Raw genomic sequence first — 17,553 nt, forward strand, 5'->3', positions numbered from 1 at the left:
GGTATTAATATTTCACTAAGCTCTTAATACATTAATGTTAACTTGACAAGTACTTGTAAGACACTACTTTTGTTTTTGTGTTGTCACATACTGTAAGTAAAGCCATATTGGATGGGACTGCCATGTTACTATCAGTAGCATCTGTTATATTAGTGTCTGTCCTTATCCACAGAAACACTTCAGCAGGGAGAGCAGAGGAGAGGAGAAGAGGAGGAGGAGAAGAGGGGAGAAGGGGAGAAGAGATGAGCAGAGAAGAGGAAAGGAGGAGGGTGGAGGGAGGGAAGGGGATTGTTGGTGACAGGAGAGCGGAGGAGAGAGCAAAGGAGGGGAGAGATTGAAAGAAGAGAGCTGAGTTGAAGAGAGGAGAGCATTCTGACTCAGATCCAACTGGCATCTTCACTCCTAATGTACTGATTACTGTAAAATTCTCCTGAAACACTCTAATCTGGTCTCTAATCTGGCCTCTAATCTAATCCCAACCTCTAGTCCTTCATCTGGAGCCTCCAGCCTTACTAGCCTCCACCGGCCAACTGTCCTAGAGGTCGATAGTTAATTATTTGAGGTCTGTCCACACTCCCAGGTCTCTGCCATCTGTCGTAATATTGATCAATATCGTGTCCAATAGCTGTATTGATGAGCCACAACTCTGACCAATGTCCTAGTGCATAATTTGGATTATCCAAATCCCTGACATTACCATGCATGGGATACCGTTTCTCTATCGGCAAGGCATCAATAATTCAGTACAAATTAGGATATCAGAGAGGTTTGGGGGAGTTTTGGAGTTTAGAATAAATGCTTTTGGAATGCATTTGCTTTATCTGGAGCAATACGAGAGTGAGAGAGAAAGAGAGAAAGAGAGAGAGAGAGAGCTGTTATCAAAGCGGCTGGCTTCACATGTGATCTGAGAATCATTAGTCAGACAGCGGGCCGACCAAAGCCCCCCACTGAGGCTGTGTGTGTGTGTTTATGTGTGTAGGTGTGTCTGCATGTGTGTGTGTGTGAGTGTGCATGTGTGTGCATGTGTGCGTGTGTGTGTGTGTGTATGCGTGTGTGTGAGTGTGTGTCCCCCCACTGCAATGCAGTACACCTCCTCACCCAAGCTCCTCTGCTTTACCTCGCACATGCAGGGTTCCCTCCTCACACACTACCACCGCCTCCCGCCTGCACCCCCCCTTTACTCACCCCTCCCCCTCCCACTGCACTCCTCCTAACCTACTCACCTCCACCTCCCCCTCCCCCAGCAACCTCCTCTCTCTCACACACACACACACACACATACACTCATAGACACTGAAGGAGGGGCACACACCTTGAGCACCCTCACTCACACACATCTCCACCATTTCTCTCACCCTCTCACCTTCCTTCTCTCTCTCTCACCATCGCTCTCTCTCTCATCCCCCCTCCCTCCACTGCTCTCTCTCATCCCTCTCACCACCCCTCTCTCTCCATCCTTCTCTATCTGTCATTATCCCCCCTCTCTCTCACCATCCCTCTATCGCTCTCACCCGTCATCTCTCTCTCTCTCTCTCTCTCTCTCTCTCTCTCTCTCTCTCTCTCTCTCTCTCTCTCTCTCTCTCTCTCTTTTCTATCCGGGAGAGGTAAAATCAGATCTGAAATGTTTCATGTTCTCTGAAGGTGACGTGCTGCAGTCTAACAACTAGAGACGAGAAGAAAAACAACAACATCCTGAGCAACTAAAACAACAGCAGCAGCACGAGCCACAGGAACAGTTAGAGCCACGTCTCTGTTCTGGCCTATCTCATCTCCATCACTTATTAATGCAGGCCACCCTCCCTTCCCCTTGTGTCTGACTTAGAAAGGGTGTGTGCGTGTGTGTTTGGAGGGAGGGTTGTGTGTCTGTGTGTGGTTTGTGTGTGTGCAACAGGATGGGCGGGGTTGGATACACACAGCCTACATAGATTTAATGAGGCCACCTAAACCTCATCTTTAACTCTCTCTCTCTCTCTCTCTCTCTCTCTCTCTCTCTCTCTCTATATATATATATATATATATATATATATATATATATATATATATATATATATATTATTTTTATTTTTTTGATCTATCTCTCTTTCTGTCTCTCTCTTTCGTTTAGCATGGTCTAATAACTCCACGCAGACTGACAAGAGATCATCATACACCCCACTGTACAACCGTTCAGTGAACGCATTCCACAGTGTGAGCACACACACACACACACACGTACACACGCTTCCCAAAGCACTCACACACAGAGCACATGGCTCTGTCACTGGGCTCATGCATGGCGAGCATTCCAATCAGAGTTCAGTGTGGCGATGCAGAGTAGCATGCAGAGACTGTCTCCAGAGCTCTGCCAAGGACTTACGGTACTGCAGGGGTACACTACTCCCCTGTGTGTTTGCGTGTGTGTGTGTGTGTGTGTTTGCACACATTTTGAATCGTGTGTGTGTGTTCATGCATATGCATTATGGTTTACGGACCGTTTATGGTTGATGGCGTGTATGCGACTAGGCGTATTTGATTGCATGTCTCCTTGTGTGTGGTTTGTGCTTGTGTGTGTTTTGTATATGTTTTGTGTGTGGCTGAGTCAATGTACATGTCTGTGTGGGTTTATGCGTGTGTGTGTGTGTAAGGCATGTCAGTTCATGTATGTGTGTGTGTGTGTGTCTTTGTGTGTGTGTGTGTGTGTGTGCTGAGGAAGGGTGCTGTTATGTCCCAACTCTCTGTAAAATCATGACTGACAGCCTCCCTCTCGGCCCAGTGAAGAGAGCCTATTGTCAAGCCACTATTAGCGAAAGGTTAACAACATGCTATTCTGACTAGCTGTCAGAAGAGAGGGAGGCAGAGGATGAAGGGGGGGATGAGGGAGGCACAAGCCTGGATGAAAAGAGAGGATGACAGCAGAAGAGAAGGAGTATAAAACGAGGCAGAAGGCACAATGACCCGGAGACTCAACAACGGTCGGGCCCAATCAATTTAACAATGGCCAAGCTCTCCACTTCAGCCATTCATTGTGCTCTCTGGCACTTCTATTCTCTTATTTTCCTATTCTACTCTCCTTTCTTATCCATTCTACTCTAATCTACTCCCTTCTTCACTCACAATTAGACGGGGGAACTGCTGCAGTTCACTTCGGTCACTTACGGTGGCCCCCTGGGATGTGTAGTGCTGTAGTTTGATTATTGCACACCTCATCGGCCCCCTGGGAAATGTAGTTTGGTAGTTTGATTTTGTGCCCGCCTCGTCTGCCCCCTGGGAAATGTAGTTCTATAGTTTGATTATTGCACATCTCATCTGCATATCACTTCTAACATCCATTATCTTTCTCTCTCTTTCCATCTCCCTCCCTCCATCCCTCCCTCTCCGTCTCCACTGTCTGTCTCTCGCTCTGCCCTCTCATGTGTGCCTAGAAAGGTGGTGGTGGTGGAGGAGGAGATAGGAGGGTTGGGAGAGACATTATCATGCTATGACAGAGAAGAGCCAGGAGCAGGGCAGGGTGGGAGAGATTTCAAGCCAGCTGTGGAGGGGAGGAGAGGGGTGAGAGGAGGAGGACGGGAGTGGGGGAGAGAGGAGAGGTGGAGGAGGAGACCGCACCGGTGGGCTTGTCTACACAGACCCCCCCCCCCCTCCCAGGGAGTTTCTCGTCAGCGGCTGTCACCGTACACGGAAGTCGCTTGCTCCCCAGAGAGTGACACCACGGGGGGGGGGGGGGGGTGTTGAGGCTCCTCCCTCTGATCCTGCATACGCTTAACCATAGGCCCTGTCATCAATCACACACACACACTCCCTCTCTCTCCCTGCTCGTACACATGCCGTGCTTTGATCAGCATGAGGATGTCACACATACACACACCGAATCCAACCACAGGGACCCTTTGAAAGTGCAGTGTGCCAATGACAGTGAACATTGTACTGATGTGACTGAGAGAAACAACTTTGCTAACTTTGGAGAGAGAGAGAGAGAAAGAGAGAGAGAGAGAGAGAGAGAGAGAGAGAGAGAGAGAGAGAGAGAGAGAGAGAGAGAGAGAGAGAGAGAGAGAGAGAGAGAGAGAGAGATCAGGGCAAGTGAGAGTCAGAGGAAGACAAAGAAAGACAGAGGGATCAGCGAGAGAGCGAGGAACAGCGAGAAAGACTAGAAGATAAAGAGAGAGGAAGATAAAGAGAGAGGAAGATAGAGACAAACAACTTTGCTAACTTTGGAGAGAGAGAGAGAGAGAGAGAGAGAGAGAGAGAGAGAGAGAGAGAGAGAGAGAGAGAGAGAGAGAGAGAGAGAGAGAGAGAGAGAGAGAGAGAGAGATGTCAGGGTGGGTCTGCCCCATTGAGAGGTGTGCATGCAGGCTCCCCGGTGGGGCTGTGCCTGTCTGGGTCTCTTCAGTGTGTCTCAGCTCCATCAGCCCAAGACAGAGGCTCCTCCTATAGCACTCCAACCCCCCCCCCCCCACACACACACACACACACACACACACCAGAGCAAAGAAACACACACTGCACTTAGACACCAGAAAAGAACACCAACTGGCATGGCTGACATTGCAGAGAGACACTCCTAAGCTCTGCACACTGCAAACACTGAACAGCACAAGGATACACACACACACACACTCCGTCCCATACGTAATAGGGATTCACAATTGTATTGTATCCGCTTAGTGCAGCAGGAAGTCTAAGATCATTTCGGCAGTCAGTCACGAAACAGTCTGTATTTACCAGACACATCTCAGATACCAGGCACAGTGTAAATAATTCACATCTCAGATACCAGACACAGTCAACAATAATGAAGGTCTGCTTAAGGGACATTTTAGCCAACGGAGCCAAAGCCAAGCAGACGCAGCAGAGGTGGTTTAATAACTACCTGTTCCAGCCTAGCAGTCAGTGACCCCAATGTTCAATCAAAACATCGCCAGGCCTTTAGCTCAGTGTGCTAACGAGCGACCAAGCTGTTCAAGATGGGAAGTAAGTGGTACGAGTTCAGGCAGGTCTTAGTCCATTTCCTGGAAGAGGAGGGTGGTGCGCGCTGGACCACTTCCTCAGTAATCCTGGTGAACAAGTCTACGTGGGAGGCCAACAGGCAGCCTCAAATCTGGGTTAGAGTCCATCTGTCAGACGTGAGTGGTCAGCAGCATTTGGTTGCGCTCCGGCGCTAAACCACTCAGACATGGGCCATTCTGCCACCCGGTGTCATGGCGGAGCGAGGGCTTCCACAGGAGACAAACACTTCCTGCTTGCACGGATGGTCGTTATTCGAAATGAGAAAATAAGCAGGTTCAGAGGGCACCCAGCTCACACTCACACACTTGCACATCCTCACACACACACACACACACACACACACACGCACACCAACATAGATTTGAGCATCTCAACCCACTCGGTAGATTCAAGAAATAGTTTCAGCGTTTAAGTATTTAGACACTTTAGACAAGACCCTTTGGTGGGGTTGTTCTGCTCGATAAAACTCCCAGAATTCCCTGGGATGCAGGCCAAAGTTACCTGTCTTCTGGGTGTTTGTGGTCCACAACCCATTCATGTAATGCCAGGATCGGATTTGAGCAGGGTAACACTTCTTTCTTTCATTTGAAAACGTCTGAAACGTGGACGAAAATAACCCCTTGCAACGTTATAAATCTGGAAAACACTAGATCTGACAAATATTTGCATTTCTTCATAAATTTTCACAGATCTCCATAAATTAGTCATAATCATCCTAGCAGACCTGGGAACTGCAGTAGCTAATCATCACCTTAGTAGGTTTTCTCTCGCTCACCCCCACTCTCTTACACTCACTCCAGCTCTCTCTCTTTACGTCTCTCTCTGTTTCTCTATTTCTCTCTCTGGCTCTCTTTCTCTCTCATGCCCTCTCTCCATATATCTCTCCTCCTCACTTAGTCTGGCTCTCTCTAGCTCTGTCTCATTACATCAAACAGATACGGTTATGCATTTCTACAGAGTCAACAGGCCACATTAGTAGTCACCTTCTCGCTCACCCTCCTGTTCACCTCCTCCTTTAACTCCTCCCTCACCTCCTTCCTCAACTCTTCCCTCACCTCCTCCCTCACCTACTGGTTCACCACTTACCTCAAACTCTCCTCCCTTTTCTTTCACCTCCTCTTTCATCTCTTCTTTCACCACCTCCCCCACCAGTGTGATGGTGTGGGTCCAACATTCACATCATGTCCACACATATTATGTTCTCTATGCTCTCCCTTTCTCTCTTCCCAGGCTTCAGATCCCCTTCAAAAGCCTACAGTGACTTACGTCCCCTAACTGACCTCTGCAGTAGCCTCTCTGGAGGGTTTCCTGAAAGACTGTCACCCAGTATATAAACGCTTGTTGTCCCCACCAGTAGCCAATGGCAAGTATGCCACACTCCACTCACTGCTCTGGTGAAACTGGTCACATGGTCTCTAAGGATGGTCACAACCACATCTTTAACATGTTGTACTCAACCACAACATGTTACACCAGAGGTACAGCAGGTTTTTGTCCATTAACGCTAACACGCTAGCAGCAGGGAGCTATTAGGACCCTTACTAAGCCAGGCTAAGCCAGCAACCACATAACCCGCGCTCCACTGAAAACTATTTTGTACCCGAGTAAACATGATATGGATCAGGGCCAGGGTCCTGAGCCATCTTTCCCTTGCCGACGCCCCCCTTCACCCCTCCCCTGCTTATCTTAAAGCTTATAAATAAAGCAGGCCTCCCTATGAAATATGGAGGAGGTCCTCGATTAACACCCAGAGGTACACAGGACCTTTCATAGACCTGCTGGGTGGAGGGGGGAATAAGGCCAGAGGCCGGGGGGGGATGGAACAGGATGAAGACTGTGTAACTTCCGTACAGGCCTCACTCCTGTGCTCTGATGGAGTATGTCAATCCGGCGCTGTGCCGAAACATGGAGCACACGGCGCCTAACCCCTCCTGCTTGGGCGGCAACGCCACCATCTGCGCTCGGAAGCTGACTGTGAGAGCTGTCCCTCAGCCAATCAGACGTCAGATTCCCTCCATCCCCCCCCCCCCCCTCCCCGTGTGGAGGCGGGGACTTTGGCAAACTGTTATGCTAATGAGTTTGTTTATGGTCGGGGTATTTATCACCAGATCTGTGCCTCATTCATGCTGCCTAGCAACCGCGTGGCCGCATGCTCCGGTACCATGGCGATGAGCGGTTGTGTGTCGCCACCAAATTTCGCACCTTCCTTCACACCAGGAGGTGCGCGTTACGATTGGCTGGCAGATGGCTCGTCTAACTGGCTGGACACAATCTGTCTGGCCGTATCAGAGAAGCAGTTTTACACACAGCCTTGAAATATCTCAGCAACATGGAGACTCCAGTCCCCACACTAGACTGACTTCCTCTCAATCGCTCCTTCCCTTCGCCGCTATTCAGCTGCAACAATGCCAGCCTTGCCATGCTTGCCAGTCATGGATGACCTGGCTTTGTGTTCAAGAGCGGGTCTTACATCTCTCCCTTTCTCCCCCCCCCCCCCCTCCACATGATCACTGTTTCTATTTCCCTCTCCCCTCCTCACTCTCTCTGTCACTTATATTGCCCACCCTCTCCCTACCTCTGTCTCTAGCCCTTTCTCTATAACCCCCCCATATCCTCCTCTTCTCCCTCTCTCTTCTATCTCTTATCAGTCAGACCTTTGAAGTGGATACCCAGGTCTCAGACTCAGTGAAGAACCAGATCACTGTAGAAGCTATATATCAGTATACAGCTGGTTACCCCCCCCCACACACACACACACACACACACATCTATCACACACACACATACCTGATCACATACACGCACACACACACACAGATTGCTAGCATACTCACTCTTAGTACCTCCCACTTCTAGTGATCTTGTCACAGTAGAATCTGTATCAACCCAACCAGCACACATCTTTGGTCATATTATACACACACACACACACACAACCACACTCGCACCCACTGACATACCCCCCCCCCCCCCTCACACATACACTCACACAAGAGCCAAAAGCCGCAGATGTCACTTGGGTCAGATAAGGGACTCTGGGTCATGGTGACGTAACCGAAAGTGGTAAGGACTGATCCGCTGTGGAATGTTCTAGCAAACTCACCAAAGGGCTGATTGGTCCTGAGAACAGAAGCTGGCATCACAGGCCCTCCCCCTCACATCTCGGCATCATCTCAACATCAAACCCTGGCCATCGTGGGAGGAGAGCTTGTGTAACAATGTTGTGGTGCAACAGAAGAGCCTGTACACCCAAGCCATAGCATCGGTGCATCTGTGTGGATGGGTTTGTGTGTAGAATCTGGACATGTTTGTTTGTGTGTGTGTGTGTGTGTGAATGTCAGCGAGTGCTTGTGTGTTTGTGTGTGTGGGTGTAATTCATTTGTGTGTGTCTAGAATCTGTGTGTGTATAATCTTTGTGTGCGTGTAGCATAACATATGGCAAACACAAGGCCACAGACTTGGATGTCTTCTTAACAAGAACTTCTCAGCTTCCAACATCATGTTGTATAAAGGACCTGTCAATCAAAGGCTACATTAGATATGTAAGCAGCTGTTTAAACAGAGAGGAAGGGGGTAGTGGGGAGGGACTGTGTGTGTGTGTGTGTGTGTGTGTGTAGGGGGGAGTCAGGGTTCATCCCGACACGGGCACGCTGCTGGCACAGTGAGAGCCGTGCACGCTTGTGGTGCTCACAAACCGAGGCCTCCAGGCCTGATGCCTAATCTAGCATTAAATCATCTGATCTGTGTAAACTGACAGGATATGATGGAGGAGCAGCTGGTGTCTCCCTCCCTCCATTCCGTCGTTATCTCTCTCTCTCTCCCTGTCCCTTAATATCTCATAAGCTCCATCTCTCTCTCTCACTCACTACATCTCTCGCCCCCTTCCCTCACTCTATCACTCGCCCTCCCTTCTTGGTCTCTCCTTCTTTTTCAATCAAAGCCTCGTTCTCTCCCTCCTCTCTCTCAAACCACTTCTGTCCCTATCTCGCCACCCCTCTTTTCACGCCCCTCCTTCTCCCCCTCTCTCTAAAACCCTGTCTCTTTCTAAAAGCCCTTCCCTCCCTCTAACCCCTCTCGTCCCTCTCCTCTCTCCCTCCCTTTTTTCTCCGTAACTCCCTCTCTCTGCCCTTCTCCCTCTCTCTCCCTCTTTCTCTCTCTCTTTCTCTCTCTGTCTCTCTCTCTCAGCATCTGCTCCTCTCATCAGTAGATCTTTGCTATTTCAGTCGTTGTTGTTCCTCAGTCCCAGTGTATTTATTTAGAGGAGACAATCTGCCAGAGGTCCCTGAGGGCCACAGGAAGACAGGAGATGCAATATTGGGTCTTAATCCTCCCGCCCCACAGGCCAGTTTCCCAGCTATCCGGACAAGCTGGCCTTAGCCACACCACTGCTATTGCAAGTCTATAGACCCAGCTTTGCTCCTCTGGCATATGGGCTGGAGAACTGGTTCATATCAGCCACTTTGTGTGTGACAGAGTGTGTGTGTGTGTGTGTGTGTGTGTGTGTGTGTGTGTGTGTGTGAAAGAGAATGTGTGTGTGTGAGTGTGTGTGTGTGTGTGAGTGTGTGTGTGAGTGAGAATGTGTGTGTGACAGAGTGTGTGTGTGTGTGAGAGAGAATGTGTGTGTGTGAGTGTGTGTGTGTGTGTGTGAGTGTGTGTGTGAGTGTGTCCTAGGTAGGGATGTCACGGTATAGTGGGCCCACAGTATGGGCCACGGAAACGTTACAGTTTCACTTTCTTGTGATTAAAAAGAAAGAAGAAAAACTCAACCTAAAACGATGAACTATGAATACTCCCTCTGCTTTCATTATTTCTTTATGTTTTTCTGAATCTGTCGCAAATTGTTGTTGGAAGAGATTTCTGTGTGTTTTCGCTAACAAGTGGACCATACTCCAGCTCCACCTGCAAGGGACACAGCTGGGTGACGGCCATGTCAATCAGACATCACGTTAGGAGTGTTTCCGCTCTGGTGGCCCACAGTGGCAAAGCAAAGTTTGGAGACTTTCTTTGGTTTGTTTGGACCGGTCATCTTGTCATTGTCATTGTCTTGAACGCTGAATCCAAACTGTGACACGGCAAAATGTGTAAGACCTCTTGAAATGTGCTTCTCTCTGTCTGTCTCGTGGGCGCTTTATTGTCACATTGGAGCTGGGAGAATATTTCTTGTTTTTAGTTTCTCCTCTCTTCTCCAGCTCATATTTGCATACAGAGAGCTGATAGGCCCCAGGGACATTCTGTTGCGCTCCAGAGATGTTATGTGAATCTGAATGTACAATGTATGTGGAATCACACTGCAATAAGCAAGTTTGGGGAATTATAAGGAAAGGACATAACACCGTGGTTCATGTGAGCATTTTGAACCGTAAGGGGCGTGCCGAATGGGTTCCAGAACATCCGATGTACGTGTGTGTGTGGTGTGTGTGTGTGTGTGTGTGTGTGTGTGTGTGTGTGTGTGTGTGTGTGTGTAAGAAAGGGAGTCAGTGAGAGAGGATGCAGGTTTGCTGAGTCACCATGGAGACCAATGCTTGTGTAGGGGAGGGAGTCAGGCGAACAGATCGGTTACCTTCACGCTACATTTTGACCATGGCAACGCAGGACGGGACACCACATACACGGTTGTCAGGCTATTATGGGATGTCCAACTATTAGGAAAGCATCAGTGGACTTCAAGTGTTCTGCTTTTGTGCCGGATTTACAAAGACACTTAGGCTGTCAGACAGACAGAGGAAACGTCTATTTATCCCACAGTATGACACACACACACACACGGGCAATGGGTGTCAACAGTGAAAACGCACATACATGCATGCACAATTGTCCACCGAAGAAATTCAATATCTGCATTTTCCTATCCATGCTGTCCTTTCTCCAAGGGCAGCCAGGAGCAGTGGGCCGCCATATCAGCAGCGACCGGGGACCAGCTCCAAGCTGCTCATGCCCATGTTTTGGTCAGGGACAGGGCAGGAGAGCAATCTGTTCTGTTCGGCATGTTTTTGCATTTGGGTTCTTTGTGGAGGAAACCCATGTGAGCACGGGGAGAACATGAAGCTTCACACAGCATGTCCAGAAGATAACCCACCTGAGCACCGGAGGGCCTGGGGAGAACATGCCCCCAGAGCCCCATGCAGGAATCAAACTCAGAACCTTCCTGCTCTAATTTGGCAGTGTTGCGCCATGCCACCGCCCCTCTACAGACAGACAGACAGACGGTCAGACAGACAGACAGACGGTCAGACAGACGGTCAGACAGACAGACAGACAGACAGACAGACGGTCAGACAGACGGTCAGACAGACAGACAGACGGTCAGACAGACAGTCAGAAAGATATACAGACAGGCAGTTAGACTAGACAGGACAACAACAGTAGACCTTTCAGACAGAGGGCCAGCTGTGAGCAGCTGAATGATGAGTGCTAATGAGTCATGATTGTCATACTTGACCATTCTTAACCTCAGGCTTGTCACAACACGCACTAACAAAAATACACACACACTTTATTTGACTGCTAACCAAATCCCATGGTCACACACACACACACATATATATACACCAATCACACATATATGTATACACACACACATTCAAACAAACAGACCAGGTTGACCAGAAGACACAACGGAAGACATTGACCCAGACCCTGCAATTGCTGGCTGTCATTGATTTCCTTCAGAGGTGTAAAAAGGTTTCAGGCCCTCTATTGATGTGCTTGCTTCTCTCTTCTCGTCTCGCACTGATATAGGGTAGAGGGGAATGGGCGACGGAGGGGAGGGGCCGACGGGAAGTCTACAGTCCAGCATAGTGACTGTCATACAGAGAGCAAGGGAGGGAGGGAAGGAGAGCCACAAGAGAGGGAGGAGGAGAGGGAGAGAAATGAGAGGACAGAGAACAAGAGACAGATAAGATGGAGGAGAATGAGATACGGTGAGGGAGGGAGGTAGGTAGGTAGGTAGGTAGGTATGGAGGGAAGTAGGGAGGGAGGGAGGGAGGGAGGTATGGAGGGAGGTAGGGAGGGAGGGAGGTAGGTAGGTAGGTAGGTATGGAGGGAGGGAGGGAGGGAGGGAGGGAGGGAGGGAGGGAGGGAGGGAGGGAGGGAGGGAGGGAGGGAGGGAGGGAGGGAGGGAGGGAGGGAGGGAGGGAGGGAGGGAGGGAGGGAGGGAGGGAGGGAGGGAGGGAGGGAGGGAAAAAGAGAGCGTGACGAGAAGACAAAACAAGAGATAGACCAGAGGAACAAGGGAGAGAGGCATTGAGATCGGGTGAACACTCTTCCACTGAACTGTAATTAGAGCTGATAGGGATCAATTGGTAAATGACATGGCGGCTTGATTGTGGATCCAGTCCAGAGAGATGTGAAGAAGCAGATTGGGGGAGATAAGTGTGCTTGTGTAGGAACGCTGGATGGCATTAGTTAAGTACTGGGGAAGGAGGATAGAGGGAGGCGAGGGAGGGGGCAAAGAACAGTGTCCATTGCAGCCAAGGACAGAACATGGTGAGTGTGGAACGCAGGCACTTTAGTTCTCTCGCTGCCCTCATGAGCCTTGTGTTTAATGATTAGGACTTAAAGCTCTCACAGCGAGGGAGAGAGCAGCAAATTTTGTGTCTGCACTCTTCCCTAAGGGATGAATAAAAAACCTCTTTGTTGGTCTGTCTGTATATCCATCCATTTATTTATCTATCTATATCCAACTCCATCCATTTTTCAATCTCGGGTAATTTTTCCACCATTCACCTGGCAGGTGGTAGCTTAGCAAGTTAGCACGAGCACATCTGATCCTTCACAGGGGACAGAGGTTTAATTCCCTCCTGGTTTCCCAGAGTGGTGGCAGGCAGTGTGGCTCTGGCACAGAGGGTCATCCCAAGGGAGTGAATGACAGCTGTTTGACAGGTTCAGCTCATTACCCTCTGATGAGACAAGCATGAGAGCTTGTCATCTCCGGAAGTTAGCAGGATTAACCTGAACAGATGCTTTTTTACTTTCTACATTCTACCTCTATTCTTTCATTTCCCCCTCCTTTCCTTCTGTTTCTCTTTTTTATTTTATGATGTATCTACCTCAGATTGCTTTACGCAAGGTGCTTTACGCAGGTGTCCGTGCTCTGCACCTGCTAGCCTACTAGATCGGTGTCTCATAGCCTACAAGCTCGGTATCTGCTACCCTGTTAGCATAGCTTAATGTGGCGTGCTACTCACATCGAACCAGCCCTCAAATCTATATATGTAATGATGGCCTATTAAAGCCCATCTCTGTTATCTCATTACATCTGCTAGCCTATAGAAGGTATCTGATGTGACTGATGAGAGGCTGCTAGCCTACAGGTCAGCGTTGGCCAGCTGCAGAAGCTTTCCAGCAAGGCATTACCCGGCAGAGGCTGCAGCTAGCCCCGCTAGCTCTGGCACGGTGCGCTAGCTCTCTGGTGTGATGGATAAGCTCCTGAGTGGTTTAGACTGCTAATGACTACAAGCCCGAAGGAGGACCATGGAGGGACTTTTTGGCTTCAGAACAGCTGATCTGGCACGTAGGGTACACCTGCAGCCTCTCCACATCCGCTGACTGGCAGACTATGTGCTGGCTCTGTTGTAACTGTATACGTTGACTATTGATATCAGTCATAGTTTAATCATGTTTTAATGAAGTGAAATTGTAAACAGGGTTGTCTAAAAGGTTCATGAACAAATGGGCTCTGTAGGAGGTGTACATACAGTTTTTTTGGTTTGGTTTACAGACCGGTCTGTGTGGAAGGTAGGTTATGTCAAGGATGGCATGACTGTTTGTTGTAAACAGTTCATGTACACAGGTTGACCAGTGTGCTTCCTGGTTCCTGTGCTGCCTGGTCATTGTGTACTGTTCACTGTGTGGCCTGTAAAAGCTCTGCTCCCATCCATTAAATAGTGTTTCAAGTCTTAATGAGGCCCTGTAGCAAATGATCTCTAATGAGTTGGGTTCTGCTCTCCCTGTATCTTAGAGTCCCTGTCAAACATGACATCAAATATGTATGCAACGCTCTAATGTAGGTCTCCAAGCCCCAAGAAGGAAAATAATACTCTATAAACCTCGTTAGCCAACAGCAGCATCTAGATAACTGCATTACAGCCCGAGAGTAAGACATCCATATTTATGCATGAAATAACCTATTTGGCACAAAAAAAAGGCATATTTCTCAAAACAGGTCTGAATATGAAGTCTGTGGAGAGCATATACAATATTTCCAAAACAGAGTTGACCCCTGTGTTCCTTAACAGGGAAAGCAGATCCACAGTGTGTATTCAGACCGACACGCAGAAGAAGAGGGGGAGATGGAGAACAGAGAAGACAAGTGGAAGATGAGAGAAATTTGAGGGAGAAAAATGGGGTTGGTTGGGGGGTGGTGGGAGATGGATAGAGTGAGAGAAAGTGAACATAATGTAGAGAGCAGACCATTCATCCATCATCTGGAGAGAGCGGACGGCAGACAGTGTTAATAGATCTCAGAGGATAGCTCAGGAGTGCATACACTCTTTGTCAATTTGAGGACTTTGTGTCTCTGGGTTCACATGTCAGGTCTGATTTGTCACCCTGAGCTAGCAACAGAATGACAGAGCTGGGGTGATGGTTGTTCGAGGGCACACACACACAAACGAATACATCCACATCCACAAAGTAATCTGAGTGATAGTTATCTAAGAGTATCGACCAATCGCTTCTGTAGACATAAGCACATAACCATTGCTTTTCTTGTACACACACACACACTCACACACACACTCACACACAACCAGTACCCACACAGATAGAATAGATCAGACCAAACATGCTTTAGTATGTTATTAAACCTATAGGCTAAGAGTAGTTAAAGACTGAGGACTGTGGCTAGGTGACCATAGGGTGCTGAGGCTGGGGGCTAGGGCTGGGGACAAAGGTTAAGACTGGGGTTAGGGTTGGGGATAGGGGTAGTGATTGGGCTGGGGGCTAGGGCTAGGGCTAGGGCTAGGGCTAGGGCTAGGGCTAGGGCTAGGGCTAGGGCTAGGGCTAGGGCTAGGGCTAGGGCTAGGGCTAGGGCTAGGGCTAGGGCTAGGGCTAGGGCTAGGGCTAGGGCTAGGGCTAGGGCTAGGGCTAGGGCTAGGGCTAGGGCTTATTGTTAAAGGTGTTGGGGGCAGGCACTAATGGTCACAGGTTGTGGTCTGGGCCCGGATGTTGAGGCTGGGACGGCTACCTATGGTGGGGAATAAGACATTTAACCCCTCTGCAGTGTGACATTCAGTCTGCATCTCTGTGGAGTACTGCCCCAATACTGAGACTCAGCCAGGCACCTCAGACACACACACACACATAACACATACACACACACACACACTAGCAAGCTAGAGAGATAGAGAGACTGACCAAGGATGAGATAGACCAGAAAGCAATCAGTGCCCCATGATAGATAAGGGAGTGAGAGAGAAGGGGGGGGTATGAATAAGTAAGGCGGAGAGAGACCAAAGAGGCAAATACCAGTTGAAAAAACAGGTATTTGGACCAAGTGACCAGACAGACCGACAATTTATAGAGACCAACACAAATCACTCTACAGACCTTCAGTTAGGATGAACAGAGAAATGATTCCAACATTATGAAATCAACAAGCAAGTTATCATTCATCGTGTATTACCAGAGAATCACATGTGGACAATCTACAGAAATCAAGATGTATGAAACTGGATAAGTTCAAACAATGTTGTTAAGATGATGTACTTGTACATATCAATACAGTCCAAAGCCGTTTTATGTACCATTATGCAGCAACATTGTTAGGACATCTCAGATCTACAGACAACAGTTTGACCTGAGGGGGCATATCACGCACACTGCCACCGTGCCACGCATCCCAGCCCCTCCCTATCGCTCTGCGAGTTGGTTCAAGCCCGGCTAGGCTGTCAGAGAGAAGCCCAGCAGCACTCATACTTCCGTCCCGAAGTCAGGAGGTACAGCAATGTAAGTCGGAATCGATTTCACGGCCTCGGCCTCGGCCTCGTCTCTCGTTCTTTATCCGAGAGCCATCAACAAACAATCCATTTATTCTGACAAGACAAGGTTGTCCACAGATGAGAGCGCCCTGCGTGGCTTCTCCGCTCTGCTAGGCTCTCACCGGGAAACCGTGTTCACATTACGGCGGAGGAAAGCGATATGCCTGGCTCCAAGTGTAAAAAATAAAAAACGCAATTAGAGGTTCTCAGTTTAGATCAAAGAGCCATAAATAGACCTCAGGATTTCGGACAACACTGATTAATAGTTCATGTGCCGGGTAGCCGATTATGCGCCCGGAGTGCCAATCTAGTACAAATAATAATATAATAAACACTTTAAAGTGTTAAATTGTATAGATATTGTTGAGACACTATAGCACGGTTGCTGACTCTACCTCTGAAAGGCGGTCTTATTATTATTATTATTTTTGCAAAGGTGCGGATCTACCTTATCGTGCACTGCAATACCCACCAACCATTACGCAGCATTCTGCCGTCCCCGAATAGGGTATGGCTTCCCCCTTTTTAGCCAGTGTGTGAACCTAACTGTAATGAATTGCTGTCTCTGTTGAGTGACATTAGTTGGAAATATAATCTCGTACTTTGCCAAAAGTCGATAGAAAGGACACATCTGAGGACAGGTTAGAATAAAATAAATATAGGCTGTCGTTACCTTTATTCCGTGGTGTAGCAATTCCGCTCCGGTATCTGACGATCTGTGGTTTGTAGTGAATAGCCCATATATGTTGAATTACCGTGGATGATAATGAATGCCCCTTTTTATCGCCAGTGTTGTTGAAGACGCACCATAACCAGTCAAGATATCTGGACCTTTAGCTCAGTAGAGGCACTCTCACTGGCACCGTTTAGGACGGACAATTGTTTAGTTCCCACAGATACAGAAGATACCATCACATAATAACCAAGAGCATTAGATTCTTATATCCATGTAGGGGTCTTCGTGAAGTAAAGGTTCCCTGACAAACTGACACTATAAATGTCCTTTTCCCGCTTCCAATTACGCAGAGCTCAACTGTCATTCCAAAGCTCAGTATGTGAAAACGAATGCGCTGCTTCCAGTAAAAGCTTTCTCCTGGTTCCTAAAGTAAAATATGTTGTAAAAGCTATGTAGTTGATGCGGAGAAATCCCCTTTAGGTAAAGCCTACATCCTGGAATGAGACGAATCTTCCTTGGAACTTCATTCCGCGGAGTCCGGTGCAGCAATGGCAGTGTGCGGCCGTTGGCGCTGCCCTCTTCGGATTGATGAGTTCTTTAGAATGGAGACACGCTCCGCCTCACCGACTCATTGCGTGCCGACGTGCTCTGCCAGTTCACAGCAACTTGTCCCTCAAAGCTGTTTTTATCGCTGTCCGAGCTATGTTGACAGTACGGCGCTGCACTTATAAGATAAGCTATACCACTCGGAAGCCTGCTATCGAGCACGAGGAAAGAGCCCCAGGAGACAAGCCATCGACCGCTGTCAGAGGGTCCCTTATTGACACTGAAGCTTCAAGACAGTTGTTAGGCTCTTAACGAATCAGAAAAAAGAGCAAGTCGTCGTGTTGTTCTTGTGTGATGCCTGGGTGTTAT

At 48.6% G+C, this 17,553-nt stretch overlaps 1 protein-coding gene across 1 annotated transcript in view; it reads right to left on the minus strand.

Moving 5' to 3' along the window:
- LOC146257180 (leucine-rich repeat and fibronectin type III domain-containing protein 1-like protein) overlaps nt 1-17,203 on the minus strand; it is a 54,132-nt gene extending 36,929 nt beyond the window's left edge. Inside the window, exon 1 of the mRNA XM_084674709.1 lies at nt 16,636-17,203. The gene's annotated coding sequence lies outside the window, so the exon portion shown is untranslated. The remainder of the gene's footprint in view (nt 1-16,635) is intronic.
- Nucleotides 17,204-17,553: the final 350 nt, after the last annotated feature.

This window comes from Hypomesus nipponensis, chromosome 15 (assembly GCF_054491055.1).
Source record: "Hypomesus nipponensis isolate SF chromosome 15, ASM5449105v1, whole genome shotgun sequence".
In the NCBI taxonomy this organism is placed as follows: domain Eukaryota; kingdom Metazoa; phylum Chordata; class Actinopteri; order Osmeriformes; family Osmeridae; genus Hypomesus; species Hypomesus nipponensis.